This window comes from Pollachius pollachius, assembly GCF_949987615.1.
Source record: "Pollachius pollachius genome assembly, chromosome: 1".
NCBI classification, from domain to species: Eukaryota; Metazoa; Chordata; class Actinopteri; order Gadiformes; family Gadidae; genus Pollachius; species Pollachius pollachius.
Genome location: NC_136934.1, coordinates 8,111,853 through 8,122,119, shown reverse-complemented (window position 1 = coordinate 8,122,119; position 10,267 = coordinate 8,111,853). Strand labels below are relative to the sequence as shown.

General features: G+C 48.0%; 1 protein-coding gene across 1 annotated transcript in view; it reads left to right on the top strand.

Annotated features, from left to right (window-relative positions):
- The first annotated feature begins 372 nt into the window (after positions 1-372).
- The window catches only part of sema4c (sema domain, immunoglobulin domain (Ig), transmembrane domain (TM) and short cytoplasmic domain, (semaphorin) 4C), a 65,940-nt gene continuing 56,045 nt past the window's right edge, over positions 373-10,267 (top strand). The window contains exon 1 of the mRNA XM_079747945.1: positions 373-885. The gene's annotated coding sequence lies outside the window, so the exon portion shown is untranslated. The remainder of the gene's footprint in view (positions 886-10,267) is intronic.

Here is a 10,267-nt window from a genome sequence, read left to right as displayed (position 1 = left end):
TGAAATCAGTTCCTGTCCTAACTCATTAAGACAGTCCACATATATCATGTTGTGCTTCTGAAACGGAGACGAGTCTGTGCCACAGACGCCCTACTTCGAGGCAACAACTACACTGTTGTTCCAAACAGAGTAAACATAGCCTCTCGGACTTAAGACAGAAACCTGCCTTGAACACGAAGCGGTTATACTCATTCTGATGCATGCACGGCTCTTCTTCTGTGGGCCTCGTTAGTGTTTCTGTTCCAACGCTCGCCGATCCTTCATTTGATACGTCTACTGCAGAAGTACGATACGGTGCACGCCGCAGCGCGCACACAGAATGCGCGCACACGCACGCACGCACGCATAGACCGCTCCATCGAAATTGGCACACAGACACGCAGCGCGACGGACGCCTGACGGACGGGTCTGCTGAAAGTTATTCTCACCGAGTCTACTGCACCTATGGACCGATCGCGGCCGAGTTCTTATCGCGTTCGGTGTTTGTTGTGGTGCCGCGGAACAAGGTTTTAATATTCGTTTTCTTCCTCCTTTTCCTCCTCCTTTGGTTTCGTATTTCAAAGCGAGGGAGTGCGAGTTGTTCGTCTGTGTAAACTGTCAGCATCCTATGTCTCTGTGTGCCCACGTTTCGTGAGCTGCACCACAAAAAAAGAGAGCGATCTTCTGTGCGTTTTTTTTTTTTTACTGAAAACCCTACGCAGATATGGAATCATTTATAACTTGAGATTAATCAAAAACCCGAGCCCGAGATCGAGGACAGAGGACGGATAGTGGATCTGTCGTCAGTTTACGCGGCGTTGGAAGGAGCTGACAGTGGGGAAACGGGCACAGCTACAACCCCGCTCCGCAACAGCAGCAACGTATTGACCATACTATAATACAAAGGTAAGTTTCCCACCGCAATTATTCCTAATGTAGCCTTACTGTTATGGGTGTCTATTGTTCTTTCACTGAATGCGCCAATAAACGGAGAGAGGCTCTAGGAATAAAAGTAGGCGAGGAAGCGACAGCGAGAGAAGGAAACATTTGGGTCGGCATGACTCCAACTGTTGCCATGAAGCTTTTATGTTGACTGCTTTCCTATTTATTCTCATCTTCCAAAGAAGACCCGCGCCTGTGCTTTATAGTACCGCTATCCGCGTTTCTCCCCTTTAAACCTGCAACTTTTTTCTCTCTCATTTGGCTCAGAGTAAACATAGCGCACTGCGGTTAGGATCACTTGGAAGCGAATCAACTGTGCTTGGTTTTCGCCCTTAAATAATGTTATAACCATTGCATTACGATTCCGTCGATGGAATAAACAAATGTAGATTAATCGACCCCTGGTACAGGATATATCTTTAGTGCCTTGCCTATGCCACGTTTGTCGTTTTATCATTGGTCCCTCGTGGACCCGGTCTGCTTTTCAAATTTGTATACAGGAGCCGAGATGTGTGACCCCCCTACGCTCCCCCCATCTACACCCTCAGTGTTTTCAATTGCAAACTCTGTTTTACCGTTATAGTTATGTGCCTACCACTGTGTCTCTATTCAAACTTAACAATCAACAAATTAATAATGCCCACCTGGAACGGAATAATACCAATAATCCCGGAGTGCAGAACAACCCAAGGCGGTACTTTTACAGTGTTGTATTTCCCACTCTCCCCTCGGCTGCTTTTTGTGCGAATAAACCAAGTAGTCGCTTCAGATGACTGATTGCTGTAATTACAGCTAGCAGACCATGAGCAGTGTTTTGCCTAGGGCAAGCCGTGATAGCGGCCAAGTGGATCTGCGAAATCCTGTTCAAACGGGAAAACTTGAGTTGTGTTTTATTCAGCAACGTCCACTGCGAGTAGCCCCTAATACAGCCCAATGATACGATACTCATGTAACCAGCACCGCCCGCCTGGGAGCCACTGGAGGTCAGCCCAGGGAAAGAACATTAAGTGGAATTAAAAGGGTGTGTGTTTGTTTGTGTATGTGTGTGTGTTTGTTTGTGTATGTGTGTGTGTTTGTTTGTTTGTGTTGGTGTGTTTGTGTGTGTGTGTGTGTGTGTGTGTGTGTGTGTGTGTGTGTGTGTGTGTGTTGGCACGCGTGGGTAAGTGAATTTCTTTGGTGCTAAAGTTGAGATACACACATTTGGCGACTCAGCGCTTGTGATCCGCAATGTGCCATCAACACAGAAAGACAGAAAGGATTAACGTGCAAAGCAATCACAGATTACCGTAAATGTCTCTGTTCCAAATACATGGTTCACCTTTAGGCTTTTCTTGGTCTGTGTTGACCACCTATAGTGTAGACCGGACTATTTCTATGTAGTACTAAATCATAATACTTGAGACAGATGTTCCAATGGGACATCTGTGTCTCCCTCTGGCCAGGCACGTAAATCACTCATCATTTACTACACACACACGCACACACAGACACACACACCAATGCCCTCCTTGCCACAGATGTTAATGCCTCCATTGAGGGCCTTGGCCCCCTGCCGACCACATCTCTCCATTGTGGGGTCAGACAATAGACCCCGCATCCTGACTTCCTCCTATCTCTCCTCACACTGTCACACACACACACGCACGCACGCACGCCCACACACACACACACACACACACACACACACACACACACACACACACACACACACACACACACACACGCGCGCACACATGCATGCACAACAGAATCACACGTTTAGGTACAACCGGAAGCAACACACACACACACACACAAACACACAACATAAACACACATACATGCACGCTGAACAGAAAAACACAGAAACACGTGCACGCACACACACACAACAGAGGAAACACACACATAGGTGTAGGCAGGCACTGAAACACTGCCGCTCATGCGCACACACCTACACGCAGATACACACACACACACACACACAGAACACAAACTCTCCGACACCACAGATGTGGAATCCTATGGTCCATCCCAGGGCTGTAAAACCACGTGTAAGAGTAAATCATTTCTGAAGAAAATGTAACGGTGAAGAAGATGCTCATGTACAGACGGACGCGTAAGCCTATGACACATATCGTGCACGTGCACGTGTGAGGATTAGTTGACTAAACTGCTTTTCTGATATTCTAGTACTGTGCTGTGTCTAAGCTTGAGGGATTTGGTGTTGATTATAGCAATTATCTTTAGCTCGGGTAGTCACATCTGGAGTGTGTACGTGTGCATATGATTGTGTGTCTGTCTCCCAGTCTGTCAGTTGCTGTTGTTTGTGCGCTTTTGTGTGAATGTGTGTTGGTACTTTCAGCATCTCAAGCCCAACATTGCATCACACATCACACTAACTGCACCGAATGGGTGTATGTGTGTGTGTGTGTGTGTGTGTGTGTATGAGCGTGTGTTTGCGCGTGTGTGGGCGCGGATGTGTGGTGCGCGTGTGGCAATGCACAGCTTTGTCCGTCTTCAGCTCAGTGTCACATGTTTCTCAACTGAAATGTTGTTGTGTATGTTACGCTATGTCTGACCATTAACGTACGGGACCATTGATTATTCATGATTATGTAAAGTATATGAACAACATACACAGCAAACACAAATACACACACAGACACATAAACACACATATACGTTGTGTATTAGTCCTTGAGTGAATCAACAGGTGGCACATCACAGCTGACATCTGAGTGAGGCGTCTTTATTTAGTTTGGAACCCAAAACGTTTTTTTCTTCCTTCATCTCTCTCCGATCGCTTCTTCTTACGGCTGCTTAATCTGTTTCACAAGCGGACCTTTCCCTATCTCTCTTACTCTGTCGCTCTCCCTCACATCTTTGTAAACCTGTGTTTTAGCAAGTGAGTGTGTGTGCGTGTGGTGTATTTGTGTGTGTGTGTGTGTGTGTGTGTGTGTGTGTGTGTGTGTGTGTGTGTGCGCACGTTTCATGCACATCTTTGTCCGCTGCCTTGCTTCTCAGGCCACATGATCTCCATCGCCTCTGATGCTGGCGGCTTGTGTGTGTGTCTGTGTGTGTGTGTTAGCATGTGATGGAGAGTGTGCTCCAGCTTCACATGTGTGTTGGTATTTAAGTGTGTGTGTGTGTGTTAGTGTTTTAAACTGGGTGGAAGGCCAGCTGCAAGAGTTGAAGAACAGAAGCAGATGGGTGATGTGTGTGAGTGTGAGTCTGCGTGTGCGTGTGTGTGTGTGTGTGTGTGTGTGTGTGTGTGTGTGAGAGAGCCTATGGGGGGTAGGGCAGGCTGATGTTTGGAGTAGTGAGCCAGGGAGGGGGTGTGTGTTTATCAGGGCATCATGGTGAAAGGGCTTTTAGGGTGTAGTGGGTTCAGAGAGACAAGAACCATATGGTGTAGTGATCTCTGATTCTTACAACCAAAGCTTGGTTTTGTGTGTGTGTGTGTGTGTGTGTGTGTGTGTGTGTGTGTGTGTGTGTGTGTATGTGCATTTGTGTGCACATCCGTGTGTGTGTTTCTGTGTGTATATGTGTCTGTGTGTGGGATAACAATCATTTTTGATCATGTTTCATTGAGTTCTACAATGAAACACTGACGAGAGGCCGGGTGTGTTTGGTGCTTGTGTGTGGTTGTGTGTGTGTGTGTGTGTGTGTGTGTGTGTGTGTGTGTGTGTGTGTGTGTGTGTGTGTGTGTGTGTGTGCGTGTGTGTGCGTGTTTGTGTTTCTGCGGGAGCCTATTAGAGAGGGGCTGTGATATATGCACAGCTGTGTAGTAAATTACACCGGAAAGACATCTGTGTCGCTGGTCCCATCAAACAACGATGTTGCACACACACACACACACATACACACACACACACACACACACACACACACACACACACACACACACACACACACACACACACACACACACACACACACAAATACACTGATCCTACATGATGATACATTGAACAATTTCGAAAAAAAATAAAATCGAGTAATCAGACCGTTCGGAGATGTACACCGCTTGATGACGCACACACACAGACACACACACACACACACACACACACACACACACACACACACACACACACCACACACACACACCAGATACACTTTGAGCTCTCCAGCTGTACTAGCTGTCTGTGGCTTTAAGGCTGGCGGAAGAACTTTCCGTTGAACAGACAGAGTTGCTGGAGCGACGTTTTTAACGTTCTCTATTCGAGCACTTCTTCCATAACGGGAGCCGTCGTCTGTCCGCTGAGATTTCAACCTCCCCCTGTGCACTCTGAATGTCACTCACTTCCATGCTCTCTCTTTCTCTCTCCCTTTCTGTCTGTCTGTCTAACTGTCTGTCCGTGTGGGTGTGGGTGTGTCTCTCTTTCTTCGCTCTCTCTTTCAGTCTCTCGCTCTCGTTAAGTTACTAAGATAAGCCGTGCGAAAGCCAGAGCGTCTAACTTCTAAGCTCCTCGGCCCCTTTAATACTGAACAAACATTAAGTATTAAAATAAATAAGATGCTTTAATTAGCTCCTCGTAGTGGAACAAAGACTATCTCCAGTTGTCTTGGGGTGCCGCCGGTACCCTTCACACCGGGCCTCACTGGGTGTGTCTCTCTCTCTCTCTCTCTCTCTCTCTCTCTCCCTCCCTCTCTCTCTCTCTCTCTCTCTCTCTCTCTTTCCGTCAGTCTTTTTTCTCGCTCCTCTTCTTTTTCTCAATTTGATTTAATTAAATGAGCTTTATGGGCCTCACTGAGCACACACACAATAAAGCTTAAGCTCTCTCTACTCTTTCCCCCTACCTAGATCAGTCTTTTCTTTCTCCTGTCAGTCCGTCCTTCCTCCCTCCCTCCCTTCCTTCCTTCCCCTACTTCCTCCACTCCATCCTCTCTCCCTACCGCCCTATCTCCCTTCCTTTCATCCTCCCTCCTCCTCCCTCCCTCCGCCCTTGCCTTGTGTTTTCGTAATGCTTGGTGGAGTCCATAACAGCTGATGCCGTTGGAAAGTCCTTTTGAATTATCTATGAATGGTGGATACTGTCTTCTAACCAGCTGACTGCCATCATGACTGTTCTGCTCTGTTCTGTCAGTCTGTCTTTCGACCCCTCTGTCTGTCTGTATGTCTGTCTGCCGGTCTGTCTGTCTGTCTGTCTGTCTATCTGCCTTTCCGTCTGGCTTGCTGCCTGTTTGTCATGTCTGCTTGGCTGCTTTTATGGCTCTCTTACTGTGTTGCTGCATGGTACAGAATGAGTGTGCGTGCGAGCTCGCGCGCGTGCGTGTGTGTGTGTGTGTGTGTGTGTGTGTTGACGTGCGTGTGTGTGTTAACGTGTGTGTGCGTGCGCGTGGCTGCATGTGTGCATGTTTAATTCGGTCAGAGGGATAGCAGGAAACTCATACAATGGACTTCCCATTTTTCTAACAACAATCTCTATACCATCTTGATGGTTTGAAAATATCTTTAAGTAATACATTTTCGAGAGGCTGTTAGAGGGCTAAAAGATGGCACGACAGAGGCAGAGAGAGAAAGAAAGAGTGAGGGATCCTCATTCTTCTCATCATGTCCAATAGTTGGTAGTACCATCTGGGAGATGATACTGGCAGTATTTTCCTTGTGTTTCCGTGCAGCAGTGCTTTTGGTGCGTCAAGGTTAATGTTCTATAACTACTGAGTTTAGTAGAGCTGGTAAGAATACGGTCGAAAACAACCTCTAATGGTGTTAGCGCCAGAGTTGGATACAAACGCCTGTGTCACTGGGCCAACTGGGTGTCTCGGGCCACAGCACTCTGTCAATTGAGTTTGGGCTTTATTAGCCAAATTTCTATTTTTTCCCGCTGGTTTACACTATGTTTTTCACTGCTAAAAGTCCCTTCTCAGCAAGATAGGGTGAAGCCATCCACGGGCGGCTTTCTTTACCGTCGGGCTGAGGTAATTGTCCCTGCTTTTTGTCACTGCGTTTTTGTGTGTTTGTGTGTGTTTTTGCTTGTGTGTGTGTGTGTGTGTCTGTGTCGCCGTTCTGTTCGTCTCCATCTACCATTAAACTACTTTGTCTGCCCACAATGTTGCCTCTGTGGGACTCAGTGGACCAGACGTAATTCATAGAATCGAGACAAATTATTTATTAATACCCAGGTAGTGGGTGGCATCTGAGGAATTGGATGTAATTGTTTATATATTATATATATATATATATAAGTATATACACACACACACACACACACACAAACACAAGCACACACACACATACACACACACACACACACACACACACAACACACACATACACATACACAAAAACACAAAACACACACACAAAAACACGCAAAAAGGAGACCATCTTCTCCAGTCTTAGCAGAGAAGATTTGGCTATATATCTCTATATGCCACACAATCTTGTCCAGTGTTGGCCAGTGGCGGGCGGTTTGTTTGTGTGTGTTGCTATTGTTCTGGTCGGATAGAGCTGGTCTGGCCCACCCCACCCAGTGCTACCGTGGGACCTTCCATTAGGAGGCAGGAAGCGCCCAGAGCACGCAGCTTGAGCACACACGCACAAACACACAAGCACACAAGCACACATCCCCCCCACACACATATTCACAGACACACACCCGCACACGCACACACACACACCCCCCCCCCCCACACACACACACACACACACACACACACACACACACACACAGCATGGAGACTGTTTAGCCTCTATCTTAATCTTGTTCCCTCTCTCTCCCTCCACTCTCTCTCTCTCTCTCTCTCTCTCTCTCTCTCTCTCTCTCTCTCTCTCTCTCTCCCTCTCTCCCCCTGACTCCCCCTCTCTGTTCCTAATCTGACTTTTTTTCCCCTTCCCTCTCACACATGGCTGCCCTCCTGAGCGGTTGGCTCTCGTGCACACATATAAACTCAGGAAAGAACAATAAAAGGTTGCCCTGAAGCTTGGAGGCTTGGTGGGATGTTGGTTAACCAGGAAGTGGACTCGGCCTTGGTAATGGTCTCTCTCTCGCTCGCTCTCTACTGCTGGTGGGCCCATGCAGGTTTATCAGCTCCGGGAACTGCCCAGTACGGCTGTTTTCCCGAGGCCGAGTGTGGGAGTATGTAGGCATAAAAATGTCTTCAGGGAATATTTTGAGCGCTAACTAGTCCTCTTGGATTCGTGGCGTCTCTGCCCCGAACCTGGTACCCTCTCTGTTGGATCAAATCTTCTTTAGCGACCCCCGGCTTGGAAATACAAATGTTTTCCTTGCTTAGCACCTCTTATTGGAAACTACGGCTACCTCAGTCCACACTGCACTTCAAGCTGGAAACTCAGCATCATCAACCCCAGCCCCTGTGGGAAAATCAATGCTAGTTTAGCTTAGCGCTCCGCATTGAAAAGATTCAGGGGCAGCATAACCTGGTCAATTCTGTATAAAACAGGGTGTTAATCTATTCCAGTGGCCATTAACATAAAAAAATCAATCAGCATTAGCCTAGCAGGGTTACTGCCAGCGGGAAGGGGGGTCGGGACTAATCATCAGCCAAGCATAGCCGTTCATATTGAAAAGTTAAAATGCCGCTAGCAAGCCAGGCTGTCCCCTGTTAACCTGAAGCCTATGCTAGCCCAGCGCTAGCTTAGCCTAGCTTGTCGGCTCCCAGCCCAGCTGTGTCAGCAGCCCCAGCCAGAGCTCCCATAATGGGCCCGTTGTTGAGGTGTAGCGACAGCCTTGGCTGGGGCAATGAGGAGCAGATGAAGGACTTTGTTTATGTGTGCGTGTGTGTGTGTGTGTTTGTGTGTTTGTGTGTGTGTGTGTGTGTGTGTGTGTGTGTGTGTGTGTGTGTGTGTGTGTGTGTGTGTGTGTTTGTGAGTATCCGTCTGTGTTTGGTTGTGTGCGGTTAGAGGTGGGCGGGGGGTTGAGGGGTCTGCCCCACCAGGTCTGAGGGTGTCTTGGTTTACCCCCTTGTTACCGGTAACCCCCACCTCGTCTGCCTCAAATCCCCCCTCCTCCTCCACCTCCTCCTCCTCCTCCTCGCCTCCCGCAGACTCACCTTTGACCCCCCCCCTCCAACCCCCACTGTTCATTTCCAGCCCACTGCTCTCTGGTCGTACCTCCATGCTTTGCTCTATTTGAGGGAGAAAAAAAAGACTGATGTGATCCTGGCAGTGACAGACAAAGAGAGGGAGGGGGAGGGGGGGGGGGGGGAGAGAGGAAGGGAGGGAAACCAAATGCGATGGAAGCCCCAATAAAGGAGAGACAAAACCGAGGATGAGACCAAAACAAATGCAGGACAAGAAAAAACTGAAAGTGATTTGGCATCGGGTTTGTCAGTTGGCTGAGCACAAAACAACAGAGAACAAATAAGAAAACAAGGATGGTGAGATGTTCTCACACCCAGAGCGAGTGAAGGCACATGATGGTGAGAGAAAGAGGGAGAGAGACAAAGGGTTGGATAAAAGAGTGCAAGGGAGCGCTCAGTACACCTCGACATCAGCCTCTGAAATACCAAGATAAGAACCCAACTACCAGTCAACAATTACACCATCAATCTCCAACCTGGCTCTGCCCTTCTCTCTCTCTCTCTCTCTCCCAACCCATATCGACCTGCCTCTCTCTCTCTCTCTTGCTTATTTCTCTCTCTCTCTCTCTCTTGTTTATTTCGCTCTCTCTTTTGCTTATTTCTCTCTCTCTCTCTCTCTCTCTCTCTCTCTCTCTCTCTCTCGCTTATTTCCCTCATGTTTATATCTCTCTCCTCCTATCTGTGTGCTTCTCAATTGTACTTTTTCTCTCTCTCCCTCTCAGTCACACACACACACACACACACACACACACACACACACACACACACACACACGCACACACAGAGGACATCGCTGGCGCTTGAACATTGATTACTTGCAGTACATGGAACAGTTTATGTGGAAGCAGATTGCTGCTGTTGTGAACCCAGTCCCGACCAGGACTAAGTACAACCTAAACCAGGCATCCAGATTGGGACCCAGATACTGTAATTTAACCATCCCCCCTCAACACAAATCCACTCACACACAAACACGGACGAACACACACACAAACACTCCCACTCTGATTCACCAGTTCTGCCATGCTGAAACCCCCCTACTGTCTCCATGCATCCAGAAGGAAATCAATAACGCCCGTCTTTAAAAAGGGCCTGAAAACTAATGGAAAGAGACTGCTGGGATGGATGGATCCAGATGGATGACTACCATCCGCCAGCGCTCTGCAGCTCTGATCCTCGCTACCTCCCGCTCTCTCTCCCTCTCTCTCTCTCTTGCCTCCTCTCCCCTGCTCTCTTCTCTTTCCCTTCCTTTCTCCGCTAGCACTCCCCTCTTTGCTCTCTCTCCTCTAACCCTTCTCCTCTCTCTCTCTCTCTC